Source organism: Gavia stellata, chromosome 5, assembly GCF_030936135.1.
Source record: "Gavia stellata isolate bGavSte3 chromosome 5, bGavSte3.hap2, whole genome shotgun sequence".
Taxonomy (NCBI): Eukaryota; Metazoa; Chordata; class Aves; order Gaviiformes; family Gaviidae; genus Gavia; species Gavia stellata.
In genome coordinates, this window is record NC_082598.1 from 1,610,641 (window position 1) to 1,630,404 (window position 19,764).

Here is a 19,764-nt window from a genome sequence, read left to right on the forward strand (position 1 = left end):
TTTCCATTTAGACTAAGCTGACAGGAGCAATAATCGTCTTTGCTACTCTTTGCAAACCACCTATCACACTTCTGGCGCAAGACTGACTCACAGTTGTTGACCATAAACAGCTAAAATGACCCTCTCCCACCCTAAATTTTAAAGTATGTTTTAAAAAAGCAGCTTCAGGTCCCATAGGAGTTTGCAAGAAGACAGTTTCCCTGTGAGAAAAGGAAAAAAACCCTCATTTTTTTTCCTCATTACTACTTGGCTTTTTCTCAGTATCCACATATATCAAAGCTTTTCATGGAGGAGAGAAGGAAACTGAGGCACAGGGACTCTGGCCAAGATGACAGCCAGCATGGGGTGCAGAGCGGCAGCCCTGGTGCACCGCTCCGCACCGGTCCCCACCGACTCCGTCCCCGACCCGAGAAACCTGGATCCTATTAGTGGCTTTGGCAAAGCCTTTGGACCAGTGTTTTGCTCGTGTGAACGACTCCTGTGACTCGAGCAACGGGACTTTCCTGCGCCGTCATTCCCTTTCCATCCCAACGGGGCTGCTGGGGCTGAGTTCAGAGTTTCGGGAACCACCGAGGAAGAGGAGCGATGGGATGCCGGGAGATAGGCAGTCTCTGCTTTGAAGAAGTAATTATCAGAAAGACCGAAAATTTACTTTTCAAGGTTTTTGGACCTGTAAACAAGGTGGAGGTTCATCCTGAAACACAGCAATGCTCCGCTCAAGAAGGAAAAGGTTGCCTAGCCAGCAGGGCTGCATGTTTTCCCAAATGTTTTTAAATCAAAGCCAACGCAAACCCTCAAAATGACTCAAAAAGCAAAGGGCAGATGAATCCCATTCTTCTGTGACATCTGGGTGGGTGGTTTCTTCCCAGAAAGAATTCCCTAATTCTTTCAACTTTCTACTAGTTTCATTGAAAAGAAAAATTTTTAAAAAAATTTAAAAAAACATTTATATCTTCAGGACTACACTGGTCCCAAACGAAAAGCTGAGGGTTATGAGGTTAGTAATTTTAGTACCTATACCAATCTAAAAGGCAACTACAGAGAAAAAAAGAACCAGAGCCTTCTTGAAGTGACCAGCAAAAGGATGAGAAACAACAGCACAGGTTGCAACAAGAGGAATCACAGTGGCATGCAAGGGAAAAAAAAAAACATTTCCCAGTAGGAAAAGAGGTGGGAAAGGGGTCCAAAGAGGCTGGAGAGCCTCTGGACAAGGTCCTGACCAACCTGGTCTACCTTTGGCACGAGCCCTGCTCTGGACAGTAGAGGTTGGGGCAGACACCCAAGGGTGCCTTCTAGCCAATACTCTTCTGCACTACGCGGTCATGTTCTGGAATATTTGTTTTCCAAAGAAATAAGAGTTATTTTAGATATCCTACCTTAAGACCATTGGATATATGATCTATTTCCTTACTGTTTTTCAGGAAACACCAAGGGTTACAAATGGGAGGGAACAAGATGGGTATGAGAAGGACAGAGTAAGGAAAGGAGATCTGTATGGGGAAAAAAGTGATAAAGACAAATCAAGAGCAAATATGCATATACGCAGGTATATGCCCACATGCAGAAAGGTATCAGAGGCTGCCAAGAATGGGGAGAATATACCACTGCTCCCAACCGGTAGAGCTTTCCCATTAAGCATAGCTAAACGTCACTGTGAGGAGTCACCAAGAATTTAGCTACTCTGTAAGGGCCAGATCCTGCCCAAGACTTCAGCAAACTTGCCATCGGCTTAATTTGAAAAATATCCAACTTGGTTGTCTATTCAAGCTCTCCATCTTTAAGGAAAGACTCAAGGTCTACCATCAGTCTTGCTCGTTATCACCACATGCAGGCTTCCCCAGGACACTGAAGGTGAGGAAACCTTCAGAAATGCATTTCTGGAGAAATTTCTGAAGAAACCTGCGTTTCCATCTGTTCCACAGAAAACAGCTAAAAGGGAATGTGCTGCTCCTGCCTGGGGCTGCGATGGGGTCTCTCATGTACCTTCCACCACTGGAGGTGGTCTTAGATTCTGATTAAAAGATTATTGAAGTGCTTATTTAAGGAAAACTGCACCAAATTATGTAAACTCTGCAAACAGATCCAACAGAAAACAAAAATGAGCTTTCCAGCCTTGGCGCTGTATCTAAACAGTTTTCTAGAATAGTTGTGCAAATACTTTGCACGCATCCTTCAAAGCGGCCTTTAATGGGACATGCGGAACCCCAAAGCTCTCATCCAAGATGAATTCTGCATTAAATCACTGCACTGCTTCGTTCAGATCTGGAACTTGAACGTCCCATCACCCTGAGCCCTGTGCTCCAGCTGGGGCGGGTGGGAATCCCCGCACCCCACGGGGGTAGGAGAAATCAAAGTTTCTCCTGCTCTTCACCTGAACACGAGGTATCAAGAAACAAAACCCATGCAGGAATCTCCTTCCCCTTCCTCATCCAACTCTCACCTACAGATCAGGTCTATGAGGTGCTTATGGACTAGGCTGCTTCAGAGAAAGCAACAACTGACAGTATTCCCACACATTTTACAATGGTTGGACTTGCTTCACAGTTTCCAAATCCATGGAAAGGTATTCCCTGACTGAACTCTCATGTTCAAAACGAAACACAGCTTGTACAGTAAATTGGTAGGTACCGCATCCATGTGATGCCCATTTAGAAATAAAACCAATCAATACAGCTTCAGTCAATAATATGAGTCGAACAAGTGCATCTCCAGTCCCAGTGTAACTGCAGAGCACGAGCTTTCCCTTCAAGCAAACTGTTGGGTGCTTGAGTGCAGCTAAGCGGTAAGTGAAGTGTTAGAGCTGAGGCATAGACCTGCAAACAGGTTGAGGAGGAGAAATGAGAAAATTAAACCAAAACATCCCTAGTTCATGTTGTTACCTCTACAGTCACCATGGCAACGCAGCCTATGAAGACGCAGAAGTTGGTCTTTGAACATACTGGAAAAGAATAAATCCATTCAGACAACACATACACCAAATATTAAAAAATATACCCAAAAAGCTGGCGTTGTCCAGAGCTGGACTTATTTAAAAAAGGTTTAATAACAAGGCAAGAAGATGAAGACAGAGCTTTAGCTGCCTTAAAAATGATGTTCTGCATATGCTGCGTATGCTGCTTGGCCAGCTGTACCCACTATCACCAAGGCACTGCCCAACTTCCAAGAGGGAATGAAAAGATGGAAAGATAAAGGCCAGATCCTGCACACCAGCCAGAGTAAGGATGCTGGAAGAAGCAAACCAGTGAAGCCCCGCTCTTCTGTAGGTGGCCATGGACAGCTAACAGCTCAGGCTCAGAAACGCTTTCTGCAAACATCTCTAGAAGGTCCCTGGAGGAGGGTTGAATGGCAGATTCCCATGAAGCAGACCTGCCTTACAGATGCACCAAAGCAGACATTTGCTCCTTCAAGTCATCCCACCGGTGAACAATTTTGTTAGAAGAAATAATTTAAAACTCAAACTCCGCTCTGAAAACAGCAAACACCATTATCTGGAGCTCTCGTTTGAACTTCATCAAAGCTGAGATGTGCCCACCAGGATGGTACCTCCCAAGCATGGTGCTGGGACGTGTCTGAGGGTGGTTTTGGAGAGGACAGGTGCCACCCATCGAAGCACCGGTGCTGCTGTTGACCATGCCTTAACCTACTGGGGACAACTCCAAATCCCCTTGCAGAGTCGGTAAATGCCCTGACCCCACAACGGGGTGCAATGGCAAGTGACTCAGTAAATTACAGCATTGCACGGACCGTGCTTCCTCCAGCTCTTCAGTCTCCCCTTCTCCTGTCTATATGCTGATTTTCTAGGCTATTTTTTTCTTCTGGCCTTACCTAATGAACTGCTGAATTGATTCGACACCTCCAAGCCATGACAGATGGCTCCACACGTAGCTGCTAATGTGCTGTAAACCACCGATGGATGCTGCTTGCCGCCTGAACCCAGCACGCAGTGATGGAGGAGCTTTACCAGAGTGGTTTACATTTCAATGGGTTTGTGCCTTTTTCCACCATTTATATCGTAAGTGGGATCGGATGAGAGAAAGAATAAAAAAATATTATTTCCATAGTTCATTACATCACCTTTTCCTCTTGGAAAACTTTGTAACTTCATATATATATTTATCCATACAGACCCACACAAGCTGTACTATCTTTTTATGAGAGCAGAATATTCTCATCATGTGTATTAAAGGATAATCTATAGGAAAAATACATTACTGGAGAGAAATTTGTGCTGGAGGATTCCTCTGCCTTCTATTAAGAGCCCTTTGGAGAAAGCTGTGAGTGGCTGAAAGGCAGAGGGATAATTAAATGCCCCAAAATTATAGAATCTGCAAATTAAGTCCATCTCCTCTTCAAGGCAACGAGTGTCTGGGACGCCAGGTGATGGTCATGGAAAACTCGCACCCGTTTGAGGGGATAAAATGGAAGCAGTGTTTTTCCACAAACCGGGAAATGACATGTGCACATTCATTTCATCAACCTGCTTCTACAATCAAGAGGTTATACAGCAAGTTTGGACCCTCAGTTATTTCAAATAATAACGCCTACCTCCATCAAGGCAGAAGAGAAAATTGTGTGAACTCAGGTTGACCTTCAAGAAATCCCTTAACCTAAAAATATAAAAGACAAACTGTTTCCACTGAGAGCTGCTATATAAAACCATCCTCAATAAAAGCGCCGGACTCCTTTCAAACTAACCTCAAACATGAAGCAAATTCCAGCCTGCTATTTTCCTCTGGCATCCTGGAATGTACATCTCAAGGACAGAACTGGCTGTTCAAATTAGCTCCTACTCCTGCAGAAGCGATTGTTTTCAAACACTTTTGAAAAGCAATTCTGCATAGGGCGTGCATTCCAGGGAGGATTCCCTCCCCCCGCCAGATTTTAAACATTAAGAGGAGCAGGGCAGTAACAGACTTCGTACACTTTGGTTCCAAGTTGCCACAGAAAGAGAAGAAAAGATGCATTATATTTTTTTGTCGCTTTTTTCTTTATCTTGTACACCCAACAACTTAATACCACATAGAATCATAAAATCATAGAATCATTTAGGTTGGAAAAGACCTTTAAGATCATCGAGTCCAACCGCAGACGCCTCTGACCTTGGACTGGATCTTCCAGGGGCCAGTACCCGGTTTAGATGAGAACAAGTCAAGCCACTTGCAGAAAGACTCAACTTTCCTGAGTGGCTTTGTGCTCTGAGTCAGCGTGTGAGGACTGCTTCTGGTTACGGGGCACACCCGACAAGATGATCTACTCAGGTTCGCTTAATCTTTGAAACAAAAGATTCCTATCTACCATCCCTGTCATTCCTGATTACCACATCATTTCCCCATCAGCCCTCATGTCAGCAGCCAAATTAAGGTATTACACTCTGGAACATTTAACGTGATTAGATCGGAGGAGTATTTACTCTTCCGCTTGGGCAGATGCGACTGCTGTGAACAGGAGGATGGGGAGATGCCAAGTGAGTCTCGGCGTGGTACACACCTATTGCTCCTTCACTCTCTGTCTGCCTGACACCACATAATACAAAAGCCAGACCTTTATTTTTTGATGATATTCAGCAATCAGGGTGCTCCAGCCCATGCTCAAAACATACACACGCTTTAAATAAAATTCAAAGACACACACATCCACCCAGGACAACCTGAATTTCCAACACCAGGAACTCCCAGCCCCACCCAGCCCAGCACCCACCGGGGGAAACAGAACCAGGCAGTTCATGGGAAGCTACAAGAAAAAATAATCACAGAAATTAAACAAATCTGTTGCTCGCAAGAGGTCTCATCCCAAATGACACCAAACTCCCAACTACGCGCCAGAAACGAAAGCTCTGCAACCTCTATGTCTGATCAAACCAAGCCACGGCCCAAACGTCGACTGGCCAACCACTGCAGCTGAGCAATTAATCACAAACTACAAGAACCGAGTCACAGAGCTAAATTACCCCATTTAATGAACTCAGGATTTGCTCAAGCAAGACGAAGGCTCTCGGTGACGCACAGAATCCAGCCGACGCCATCCCGGCAGATTACCCAGTAAGCACAAGTTGGGTCAACAAAGTTGGGCCAGCTAACATCTGGTATTACAGTACTTATTTATTTTTTTAAGAGCTCATCCACAGCTCTTAAAATTGTGAATATATTCTTACCCCTGAATTCTCAGACTTCAGTCAAAATAATTCAAACATCTCCTGAAAACCTTCCCCATGGCAGAGCTGTTTCTCAACCAACGTGAGCGGGTATCAGGGAACAAACATCGGGATCTCCCCATCACTCCTCTGGCAGACCTTTCCAAATTCATGCCGTGCACTGCTTTCCCCAGGGATCTCTCCTCCAAATTGCAGCATTTCTGATACTCGCTTGGCTCCAAAGCATGAAAATTCTTAAAGCAAGTAAAAAGTTCACCCCCGCCCTCTGCAAACAGTCAGAACTGCTCTGGAGAAGGAAAAAGCTGGATGCTTCTCCTCTCCAATGGGATCAATGAGAGATTCCTTCTGGAATAAGAGGACATAAAACCCTACCCATTTTCTGCAGCGGGCAGTTGCGCAATAGCGACAGCTACGTGACCCCATTTAACCACAGCTCTCCTACAGCACGAAGCACAAAAAAAGAGGATCCCCAAGCGATCCAACATCCCGAATCTCACCAAGCAAGCGGCACATGCTCAGCAACGAAGAGTTAAGAACAAATTCGGTGCATCGCTCTTCTGCAGCAAGATCTTCCACCCACAACTATTTTTTTTGTGGTCCTTTCTTTGCAGCAATCTAAAAGGATGATGCAGCTCCCTGAAGCCGACTTTAATGGATCCATTCAAGCAACAGCCTCGCTCTGCAATTATCATGCCTATCCGGTCCAACTAATGTGCTTGTTTACACTATCTGGCAAACTCCAGATCAAGTGTCATTTCATCACCGGGATTCTTTTGCCTAAGCCAAGACCAACAGACCATGGTGGTAATTTAAACGCTGAAAGCATGCACAGTATCGATCCGCGAGACTTGACGCCAGCTAGCTGTTACACGAAAACACATCCCCCAGGGAACTGCCTTCGGCGGGGCCTGATGGAGAAGGAGAATTTAAATGAATGAAGGAGAAGCCGGCTGGAGAGATTAATATGCATGAGCACATGACCTGAATAAATGCTGCACTTCGTGCGGTTTGTTAGATTTATTAGGAAGAGCGAGGGATTATCCAAGAGAACCATGTGAAAACACACCGTAAGCTGGTGATGGGTCTCTGCAGCAGAAACCTGTCTGGCATCTCGAAACAGCCCCACCAATGCAGACACGGTGCCTAAGAACGCGTTAAAGCATCCAGTAATAACAGGCGCTAAATGAGCAGATTACAGCTAAATATAATAAACACCGTCTGGAGTCATATGCCTCCCTTCCCCCACCTCTCTTCCTCCACCCTTGGGGTTGACCTGTCTGCAAGCACAGGAAGACACAGCCATGGTGGAAACCACCCCACTCCTCACCCCTGCGGGAAGCAGCCAGACGTTTCTGCTTTTCGGTCTGGAAGAGTCAGAGGTTCAAAACCATTACAAAACACATGGTTTTTTGACAAGAGGGGCATCAGCCACCTTCTCTGTGCGCGTTGGAAGGGCCTCCTGCAGAAGGCTCTGTAGATACGTGGTCTGAAAGGCGTTCACATCTTGCCATTAGCAATTCAAAGGGAGTGGGAGGTGGAGGAGAAGACTTAATGGTTCTTCCATTGCTTAACCTCAACTGAGCCAAGTGAGATGCACATTTTCTGCTTGGGCTTGTCCGAAGCCATAGGGATGCCACCACCAATTCCAGAGGAAAGCTCATCTCAGCTGGAACCCCAACAGCCCTTGGAGATATGTCAACCCCTCTCACTGGAGAAAGGGTTGAGCCTGCAATGTGGAGTTCAGCCACTTGGCTTCACCTCATCTCAGACGTTACTGCAAGCAACATGGGATGCACTATGAACCATTACAGAGCACAACCAACGCACTGTCCTGCAAAGCAGAAACTCCTTGGTGGGCCACTTCCATTGCCACACACACTGATGCACTGTTCCTCTCACCCTCATTTACTCTCATCTGCATTGCCTAGGAAGTCCTGAAAGTTCAGGAGATCCTCCTGGTCTAGAAGGAACCTGTCCTCACTTTATTCAGTCTTCATACCTGCTCTTAGGTCCAGGTGCAAAACCTCTGTACGTGTGTGTTAGACTGGTTTCACCTTCAGCCAGATCCTGCAACAAGCCCCACAGCAGAAAACTGCCACTCCTCCACGCTGGTGGTCAGACCACCTCAATCTTTATCAATTAAAGACCATTAGCCTAATTGCTCTCTTCCTCCCTATGTATCGTAGCACACAGAGCCTTCTTAGCACTCTGCTGATCTCACATACCATCTTGGAAGTCACACATTGTTGTTTTGGATAAGTATAAAACCAGACAATAATAAGGGTACTTATTCTAATATTTAGTCAAAATTGCACACCGGATTTCTAATGCCTGTTAAATCTCTGATGCTTTGGTGAAGTTTGTTACATTTCTAGGATTAAGCGTTTTACTAATGGGCAGGAATGCAAAGTCAACCTGAAAGCTCGAAAGTCAACCGAGGATATTTCTGGTTTGTTCACTTTAACACTGGGCGTGAAGAATCATGGAATCATAGAATCATTTAGGTTGGAAAAGACCCTTAAGATCATCGAGTCCAACCCTAAACCCAACCCTGCCAAGTCCACCAACAAACTGTGTCCCTAAGCGCCACATCTACACGTCTTTTAAATACCTCCAGGGATGGTGACTCCACCACCTCCCTGGGCAGCCTGTTCCAGAGTCTGACAACCCTTTTGGTGAAGAAATTTTTCCTAATAGCCAATCTAAACCTCCCCTGGTGCAACTTGAAGCTGTCTCCTCTTGTCCTCCAAAGGAAGTGCCTTTTGGAGACCGTATTTCCAACTCCTGGCTCCCTGAAGTTGCATAGGTACATTTAAGGATAGAAACTGAAACTGCATTAGCACACACACCTGGAACACGACGAGCCATGGGCTAGAACAAAACCCACCTCATCTTCCATTACTTTACTAGTAGCAGAGCTGTTACCTCAAAGCTCGATTTTGTCACTACAACAGATGTTCACATACGTCTAAGAAACCAACCACTGGTCACACAAAAGCAGTTGAGGTCCTAACGAGAGGTATCTGGTGCCACTTTAGGCACCTAAGGGCATCCACCAGCTGCTACTCCGGCAAGGCACAAGTCTCTTGAATGCCTGTGTCCTATCTACCTGTCTCTTGTGAACATCTAGGATACCTCTGGGCTTCTACAACAGCAGCAGACATCCACATTTAAACACCTGTACCACTCTCCTCCTATTCTAGAGGAAAACTGCACTTAAACACTGAAGCACTGATTTAGAGCAAGAGCGCAAAACTTCCCACTATCATCGGATCAAACGGTAAACTCTCCTAACAGAACCAACCTAGAAAATAACCCATTTATACATCTAACAGTAACACCTATTGCGTTGTGTTTAAAAACAAGCACACGTGCCCTGGAATCAACAGACCGATAGGAATGCAAATTCCTATTTTTATCATGGGATAGGGGGGAACTAATAGAAAAGTTGAAATAAATCACACTGTAATGTTCCTTGCTATACAGTGCCACCTTGCTGTCAATTCATCAATAAAATGACAACTGCGAAGGACCGATGCTTTTGTGCGAGATGCGCAGTACGTTAACCTCAAGTGACCGAGCTTCACAAAGGAATCGTTGGCTGACATATAATATTGAAGTCATCTTAAAACACAATCCTGAGATCCCGCCTCCCAACTTATTTGGAGGACACATCTCTCTGCTGGTTTCTTCCAAAGCTCCAGTACCACTGTCATTCCTGCACCTGCTCTGCACTGCTTCAGCCTGAAGCATGAAGAGGTCAAGTTCCCTCTCCTCTGTCTTCTCTCCTTCATAGGGCTCTTACACATCAGAGCCACCTGCCTTTCCTCACAAACCTTACCTCATTTGTTAACCTCTTAATCCACGTGTACAGCACTACATAAATGTTAGTCAATATGTGTCCGCTTTAAATCAAATGGAAAAAATCAATGGGAGAGTCTGACAACAGACTGCTCTGGGACCGGTTGTCTAAGAGCCAATTAATAGCTCATTCCTGAAGGATACGGGGTACCAAAGGCTTCTCAAACAACTGCCTTGCAACTGAAGTCACCTTGATGGATAAAAGCACCAGTAATCCTGTCTTGCATACCTTCCCCAGATGTTCATCACCCCACTGGTGGCTTTTTGATTTGCATGTGTTGTTTCAGAAAGTTGACTGCTTGACTGGCAAACTATCACAACAGGCTTTCCAAGAGCTAACGTTTCCTTGCTCTGAAACAACCCAGCGATCCAGCTGCACTTGAGAGATCCCGAGGAGAAGAATTACACGGATGCATTGGGATACTGTTTCCCTACAGCTTCAAAGGCAAGACTGCTCTGCAAAACTGACTTTACCACCCACCGAGGTCCAGCTGACGCATTCCAGGGAGACCCAGCAGCTGAGCTGAGTGACTCTTCACTTTCACAGCAGCAACAGGAGCTCTCAGGGGAAAAAAAACAACCCACATTGCACAAGGTGAAGCTAGGATGTCATGAAAGGCAGCTCCATAAAGGCTTCTTTATGGACGGCTCTTCCTCACCAGCTCAAGAGTGACAGCTCCCAAGCATGCACAGATCGCTGAAGCGGATTCGGTTTCACAGGCGGGGATGTTGAGGTGAAGGGCAACCACCTCTGGCCCTCTCTATTCCCCATCAATCCTGCCTCAATCAGCAGGTTAAAGGTGAAAGTGGGACTTATAACTCCAGCGGTGTCCATTTCCCCGGTCGGATGACTGTCTCACAGCCTCCTGCAATTAGAGGGCACAGCGGGGAGATCTCTCCTCCCACCAGCACGGGCCAGCTCCTGCTCTTCATGCCCCACGGCAGACGCCTGAAGTAACAGCAACCTGCTCCAGGGTGGACGGACCACGAGCAGCCAGAGCTGAGGGTGCTCAGGAGGAGGCAGGGTCTACAGCTGAGTTTACAGGAGTCAAACCCAACTAAAAGGTGTTCCCGTTCGGTGCAAGGTCCTCTTTTGCTGAGGTTCTTCAAGGAGTCCCGCCTGAGTGGCTGCACTGCTTGTTTTACCATAAAATATTCATGAAAAGAAGAGAAAGGAATAAAAAGTGATCGCATAATGTTTTCCTGAATCGCTCTCAGCGCACAGCCTTGGAAAGAAAAATGTAATTTCTGTGTTAACTTCAGCAGATGGACACAGCGGCGTGGGGTGTATGGGACCAAACCCCAGACCTGGGGGGGGCCACAGCACGAAAAGTCATTCCTCAGCAAACCCCAAGGGTCAGCCTAAAGCACCGACTAAGGTGAGAACAAGTATCTCCCACCCCACCATCTTCTGGTTTCAACATCCAAACAAGCCCGGTGCACTCTTTACATGACATCTCGAGGAATTTAACACCCAACCACAAGGTAGAAAAGTCTATTCCTCGCTTTCAAATTCCTCATTTCCTCCCTTTATTTCGTCTAGCCCAAAAATCTCCAAAGGAAAGAGGATTTGATTGTTTGTTTGTTTTTATTGTTCCAGTCTGTAAAGTGTCGACAGGCTCCACAATTTCCATTGCCGTGCCCTAACGAAAGAAACCCAGGCAGCGCTCTCCGCGTAAGAGAAGTGCTAACAGAATATGTTTGCACTCTTGGGTTTTTTTTGTTTGAAGGCTCCGGGGAGCATCCAGGCACTTTTAATTCCTCACTGTGCCAAAACATCCTTCCTGGATCAAAAGTGATGGATTCTGACCGAGTCCGAGCAGCCGAACAGACTAGGGATCTGTGTGATTTTAATATAATTGAACTACAAAAGGCTATGTTTAAAGTAACACTAAGACTAGCTTAAACCCACCAAAGCAAGAAAAATCAGTGTTAAGGCTCTGAATCTGCTCTGAGCTCATGCCTTTGTGTGTCTTTCCTCTCCCTGTCCCCTTTCTGCAGAGCACAGCGAGCAGCAGCTTGGATTTTCAGCACAAACTTTGAAGCACCCTTCCTTTGTGAGTCAGACAGTTAACACTGATTTAAAAATAAATAAACTACTTAACGTGCCCTTTTCAAATACTGTTGGGTTTTGGGCACTAAAAAAAAAACCATACCCTGAGCCTAACAAGCAAGAAATACAGTGGTTTGGCCAAGACCCTGGAATGTCCTTCCTGGTGCATTGGGTTAACCGCAGCCCGGGGGACTCCTGCATGGCTCCGTGGGCAATGCCTGCCCAACAATCCACGTCTGAGCACATCTCCATGGGCATTCGCATAAAAATGCATCGGAGTGGAGAAAAAAATGCCTCCGTCTGTCATCCGTGATGGGTCTCCAAGCTGGAGCACCCTTCCCGATGAGTACTCTGGGTAGGTTGAGCACCACCAGAGGTGCAGGATGCCTGGAAGAGCATGCCCATGCTTTGGAGTCCAGCTTGACCTTTAGGAGGTTCCAACACTGCTCGCAAACCATCTCTTGCTACTTCTTAATGTGTCATAACTGCTCTGAGACAGCTTTTAACCAAGGTCCAAATGGGTTCCAGAAAAGAGAAAGCATCTTTCTCTGATGATACCAACAGGGGTTAAAAAGGCTGGTGCTAACACCAAGGCAGAAAGATCAAGTGATATTAAGACCATGAAATAAGGCCAAAAAGGCCCCTCATTAAACATCTGCAGGGTTTTGTTTGTTAATTTTGGTTAGGTTTTTTTAAAGCCTTTCCCTCCATCTTATCTTTCTATTTCTTCACCTCTTCCAAGTTTCGTAGGGAGACACGGGGTGGGAGACAGATGGATGGAGACACCTGAATACCTTGACTAATGGAAATCGAAAGGGCATTTGAAGCCCAAGGGGTGACATGGAAATAGGTCCCACATGCTCCTGTGATCTCCAGATGCTGAGGGCCTTGGGCACACCTTGTTCACAGGTGAAACTGGTACCGTGTGCTCACCTCAGCTGGTTTCTAACCTGAACTGAAGGGTATGGCCAGCTCCACCTTCCAAAGAGTAGACGACTCATACAATACGAGTACATGAAATTCATAAGGTTTTAAAGGGGCCTTAATAAATCTGTAACTGGACACAAACTGTTACTTTCCACCAAGTGATTACAGCAAACATGTTCAAAGGTAGTTTCATTCCAAATATCGATTTAGAAAACAAATCCAGGCATTTCTTGAGAGAGAAAGGTAATGTACAAGTCTTTTTTTTGTTAACAAAATTATTGTATTACCCCATGCAGATAACTTTTGAAAGGAAACTCAGCATGGTGCTGGAGTGGCCCAGACACCACTGAGGTCCACCATAAATTAACACCAGACTACAGCTTTGAAACTGGTTTCCCCAGGCAATCTGGCATTTAGAAAAACCAGCATAATTTGGGTCTATGGAAGTAGAGAGGTGTGACAGAGGATGAAGGTGATAATATCTCCACTTCTGGGAAGCTGATGTGGCTATGGCTTCTGGATGCCTAGAAAAGCATCTATCACATCCACGGGCGTTAGGAAACAAAATACCGTTTTATTGGCGGCAACGTGTTCAGCTGAAAGTCAGATGCATTTGGCCTGCCTTTTCTGGTCTCCATCGCCTGTTTAGGCTCTTCAGGTCTTCGTGTTTGCACAAGACCCAGCAAAATGGGCAGTTATTAGTTGGCCTGTAGGCACTACCGTAATGAACGCGATTAATAATGGTGGATGCATTATCCAAAAGATACCAATCAGTTGAAGGAACTCAGAGAGGAGCAACAAAAGTAATTAACAGCCTGGAGATACGATCTTAACAGCAAACCCCTATATTTAAGGGTAATGATAAAACTAGCTCAAACCCATCATTGCTGGGTAATTAAGAATTAAGGCTGCAACTGGAACATGTGTCTTCACACCTCTTGTTTCCTTAGTGCACAAGAAGATTACATTTGCCATGACAGATTAATAGAATTCAACATTTTGCTTGACACCGCTTGGGAGGCAGCTGCGGGCAGAGCACGCAGGGACCGCTCTCGAGAGCCAGCGAAGGGCTTCAGATCGCTGAGCTGGAGAGGAAAACGTGGCTGAGGCCACGTAGCGAGGGTTAAATAATTAAAGCAAGCGCTAGTAAGCGAGGACAGAATACAGGGCAAACTCAGGAGTAAAGGGGTGCAGTTAAAAGGAGAGGAGAGAATGTAAGTTAAGTGAGATGCAAGATGTAAAATTTTTCTTTCCATGGTAAAAGTCCCCTTGCAAAGGGCATTAAACACTAAAGATGACCAGAAACCAAAACGTGCAAGAGTGCTTCTCAAAAACAATCGTGTATTGGTCCCCCATGCTGCAGCCTTTGGCCAGAGCAGTGCAACGGGCGTTTGGGAGAACCAGCCGAGCTGCGAGGCCGAAGATGGGCAAGGCAGCGGGCCAGGGGGATGGCAGTCTACAGAACAATTTGGAGATAGAAAATAGCAACTGGCAAGGAAGCAGATGAGCTGAAACCCATGAGTCACCTTTTCATCTCTGCCTTACTGCATCCAGTGATTAACGTGGCAGCTACTCTGTCTGCAGCTTCTCCTTCGACAGAAACCTGTGCTTCAAAGACACAAGCAAGTACATGCGAAGAGGAGACATCTCGCTGCTATAGTTAATTGATCCTCCCTCTAATACGATTTTCAACTTCTGTTACATCTACCAGCAAAACAAGTGGGGAAAAATAAGCCAAACCAGTTTCACATCTAACGAGTCTCTCTCCACGCCACTGCACACTCACGGCACTGGCAGTCCCTCTCTCAGCAGGCTCAGGACTGGCTCCGAGGCTCACCCAATGTCTTGTTTTCACACTGCTCCTCAGACATCTCATTAGACTTTGCAGGGCAGAGAAACCACATTTAACAGCAAAATATAAAACCAAGTTAAAAAAAAACAACCCAGGGCTTCCTGCCTGGTGGGAACGAACCTGCAAGCTGTCCAGGATGCTGCCTCGGAGCTCTTGGAGGGACTGTCTCCACCTTCCTACCATCGAACTGCCTCAGGGAAGAGAGTAGAGAGGTGGCCAGAGCCTTGCAGTGTCATGTCAAGGTGCAGACCCATGGGGCCTTGGCCATTCAGCCCAAATTTGCAAGGGCTTCCCCTCGGCCACTGTGCCCGGGGCTGGGTATGGAAGCCCTGGACCACATGGTAGCAGTAGGAGACAGGGCTACATCCCACTTGAGACAGGCTCACCTTGCACAACTCCAAGCCTTCAAGTGCCTCTAAAGCAGCCAACAACCAAGTCAGATGGAGTTTTAAAAACCTTATTTTTCATCTGATGTATTGATAAGAAGCTAAGCTGGATATCCACGAATGCCAGCATTACTGTATCTCTCAACGTGGCCTCACGGTTTGCCATTCCCTACAACGGAGCAGGTGGTTCCTTAAAACCAAGCATAGAATCAAGAAATCCAGGTTTCCCCATGGGTCTCTCTCAAGGCTGAGTCTAAGGGATGAGTTCACACTGCAGCTTTTCTCCTCTATCTTGGCTCGTATTTTCAGAAAAATGTGTAGGGCTGTTATACCTTTGAAGCCCACCAACCAAGTATGGCCAAAACGGGCTAGAAGGTTCAGAAGTCACTGGGGGAAATGAAGATGGACACAAGGATAGAACAACTGCACGTTTCATACTGCTAAAAGCTCCTGCCTAACTTTGTATTTCATCTCCGAAATGGAAAAAAACCAACCCTCCAGTAACTACGCAAACAATGCGGAAGAGATAGGAAACCTGCATGAAGGGAAGAACAGGGCACAGAGTAGGGATGGAAGGGAATTGTGTTCCTGAGGGGAACACTTTGATTAAGCATCTCTATCAGAGGTAATAGGGAAAAATTAATGCATCAGAGGGAGACCTCTCGTAACCCAGCTGGCCAGCATCCAACACAAACCCACAATAACCACAACTGGCTTTCGAACACAGTAAAGACGCACAAAATGTTAGCTATTGGACAAGCGGGAAGCAGAAGAGCTGTTCCACACCCAGCGATAGCGCTTGCCTGTCTTAACCTCACTGACGGGGTTTGAAGAGCTGATGCTCAAATTCATAACCACTGTCAAGTTACAACCCCAAAGTAAAACAGAAAAGCGATGGAGCAGAACAAGTGGAACCTCCCTGTCCTCATCCCTTGCACGTCCGCCTGCCTCCAACAAGACGGGCTCCTGCCTGCCTTTCTCTAAATCTCCCTTGATGCTGAAGTTTGTACTTGCAGAGGAAATTCAACACATAGGATTTATAATTCGCTGGACAGACGGAGAGGCCTAGAGTAAGGAGCTCTAATCCATCGAGGACGTTCCCTCGCTAGAGCCCAGAGTGAAATTCTTCGAGTGCTGGAGACAGATTTTCCTTGGCGGGCAGCCACGAGTGTCGATCTGGCTTCTAGGAGAGATCAGCATGGCTGTGGATTGCAGCGACTTCACAGACAAACATAAAACCCTCCTCTTCAACTAACTTTCTTATAATAAACCCATGAAAATGAAAAGCTAAAACATTTCCAGCTGTCCAGAAGCTGTGGAGAGAACAGCAAACTTATTGCATGTGCAGGCTTGGGGCTGATTTGAAAGCTCCTGGAGAGCTTCAGTGGTATTTGGACATCGAATGGTATTTGGACAGAAGCGCCTAAGTCACTTTTGAAAGAAAGAGGCAGAAGATTAGATTATTTAGGCTCCTTTCATATTTTAGCAAGGTTATTTATGGAACTAAATTTATTTCAGATTTCTAACATATAGCACTGAGTGCCTAAAAGCAAATTTTAAACTTTAAGGAGAAAAAGTAACTATTGCTTCCTTGTAAAGCCTTAAATATTTGAGTAGCATTGTCAGACCTTTGCTATAAAAGGGCTCTTACAGAAGGATTTGAGATGCGACTTGGTTTACTTTATCACTTCATTAAAGGTATTTATGGATTTAGAATTGTCCCAGGATGGGAAGAAAAGTCCCTTTTCAAATTACTGGCTGCTCAGAACAGCAATTGTGATTCTCTTGTCCTCTTTAGCGCATGGTGATGGAACTGCTCCCCACTTCCTTGAGCGCAAGGGGAAAATCAGGCTTCCGATGTACAGAGGGACCTTACACGTGAGCCTGCTGCGCTGCGCAAGGAGGAACTCTGACGATCCCAGACAATGGCATTTCTATAGGGCTTGTTTTCCACTACAAGGATCTGTATTCAAGGCACAAACCGAATCACCACATTTCTCTACCGTTTTACATTTTATTGTACCAAGAATTAATTTTGGTCATTCCCTTAAACTTAATCATCCCATATTACTTTGAAAATTTTCTCTCATTGACAATTGCTCTAACAGCTAGTACTGAAATACATTGGGAAGGGAGGGGGAAATCTCTTTAATCTCCCTACTTACTCGGTGCATTTTTTGCCCAGTCATTTTTCCTTGCTACATAACCAAGCCAGACCGCTTCTGCCTGCTCATGCAAAGCCACACTAATTGACAGGACAGCTCCAAGGTAAGTAGAAACCTACCTGAAATACAAACCTGAAATTACTTTTAACATTTTGAGAAGCCTGTCTGGATTTCAGGTTGGAAACACCCTTTCACCAGCTACGCCGGTGTTCCCTCCCGGGCGAAGGAAACCAGCCAGAAACACAAACACTTTCAGGTGGTATATTTTTCCCCATTCACAGCTTTAAGTCAATATTGTATTAACATTTAGCGGCTTAAAAGAGAAAGAATGCAATGTCCAAAAAGAATAAATTAAAAACAAGTTGAAGAACAAATTAAAGACCTCTCTTTGCTGTACCTTCATCCATCCACCCTTCCACCTACCCCCTGCTCCCAGGCCCTGCAGCTGGAGCTGCAGTCCAACACGCACCACCATGGTGGTGGGAGCACTGGAGCTGTGATGGCCCCAGAGCAGCCAACGGAGCTTCACACAGATGGACTTTGGTGACACGTTACATGTCACGGGATTAGGGCACTGACAGGATCAAGGGAGCTGGGAACTATCGCATCTTTGCACGTTATTGCTAATCTCAGTAAGTCAGTGATAGGTGGATTCTTCTCTACCTGGAGCAATGAGAAGTTGTCCATTATCTGGACAATACTTGGCATCAACAAGCATCCCTGTTATCCAAAAGATCTAGGACTGCCTGTCCTCACCTGCAACTCAAGAGGCCAGAGCATCTGCCCTTTCTTCTCGCAACATTCAGAAAGGCTATTATTTTTAAATGCAAGACAAAAAAGGTGAGACTACCTTCCAAAACAAAGAAGAAAACACCGTGTACAAAGAAGACCATTTGACAGAGGAGGAAGAATTGTAGAGGGCTACTGTTCAGCTTTCTCCTCACCCGAGCTGAATTCATTTGGCCGCATTTTGCACTTATGAACCGTACAAACATTTCGCTGCTAATGCACTGGCTCAGAGCAGCTGAACCTCACCGAGCATTTTCAAGGCATTTCATTCTTCAAACAGCCACAGCTTTCCTCTTCAAAATCCCTGCATTCAAGTCTTCGTGCCTGGAAAAGGACCAAAGCCTCCACATTTCCTTATACCCAGGAGGCTGTGAGCGCGTTGAGCACTACAGTCAATAAAGTGCCAAGAAGCTAATGAAGATAAAAGTGTCAACGCATAGCAGTGATAACACGCACCTTTCCCATGTAGCTATTTTGACTGTTTTGCAAACAAATTTGGCAGCTATTGGCAGGCCCAAGTCCGAAAAGCAAACGTGCGGCACCTCAACGTTATTAAACTTACTGCTACTCCGCAGAAGTGTCATGGGATGACAGATTGCTCCCTGCACATCAATTGGATTCAGAGAAGTTCTCAAACCCTTATGGGTTAAAAGCGGCTCCAGCATGAATCAGAGTCCCAGTGGTAAGGAGATCATCGATACAAGGGATTATGCAGATTTAAGAAATACCCTCGGCACCCGAAAGTTTTCAGAATGCAAACTACGTCAACCCTGAAAACAAGAGGCACTGCATCATGATGGCAGGAGGGACAAAGCCAGGGGGGTTTAACAGACAAAAAAAGATTGTTTTAATAGGAGAGAAGCATCAGTCATTGAGTCTTACTTCATTCAGACTTTCTATCCAACCCATCCATCTTCAGTGCCAAGAGATGACAGGACCACCTCACTTTTTCCCCCCAGCCTAGGATATCAATAATGCCCATTTCTACCCCAAACAAATGACTCGCTAGAATGGCCCTTTTCCCTAAATTGGCTTGCCAAGCCCCACAAATGCCTCAGTACCTGCTATGGTCAACTTGGCTCTAACGGGGCCCCCTCGAGAGGTGGGCACCGATGGGTGGAGCCTTCCCCAATCATCTTCCCCAACAGCCACTTTGTCATTCATGGCTGGGGACCATCTGCGGAAGAAGGGACCGGGGAGGGGGGAGCCGAGCCAAAGACGGACACAAACGGGCGCGCACACACTCATACCCTCCCCACACAAGCCCGAATGCAAATTCCTTCGCCCTCGCAAAACGCCTCCGCGGGCATTATCTGTGAACAAAAGTCCTCAAGGCGGGCGGTCTCTGCATCACTGCTCTCTCTGTTAGCACCACCTGCTTGGCGTCAGCCGGGAGAGTCGCTGAGTTATCTTTTTGCCGCGTCTGCAGAAGCCAACGGGAGCACAATGGACCCCATCGGCCAGGGTCAGGCATGGCTTTCTTTCTCGCCCCCGTACCACCAGCCCTTTTCACCTCCACCATCTCCAGGACCCCGGAGCGCTCAATAAGGAGGTGGCTTCGAGTGCAGGGAGGAGGAAGG

At 46.1% G+C, this 19,764-nt stretch overlaps 1 protein-coding gene across 4 annotated transcripts in view; it reads right to left on the bottom strand.

The window, feature by feature from the left end:
- EXOC6B (exocyst complex component 6B) overlaps positions 1 to 19,764 on the bottom strand; it is a 305,909-nt gene that overhangs the window by 50,519 nt on the left and 235,626 nt on the right. The gene's annotated exons all lie outside the window — the stretch shown is intronic.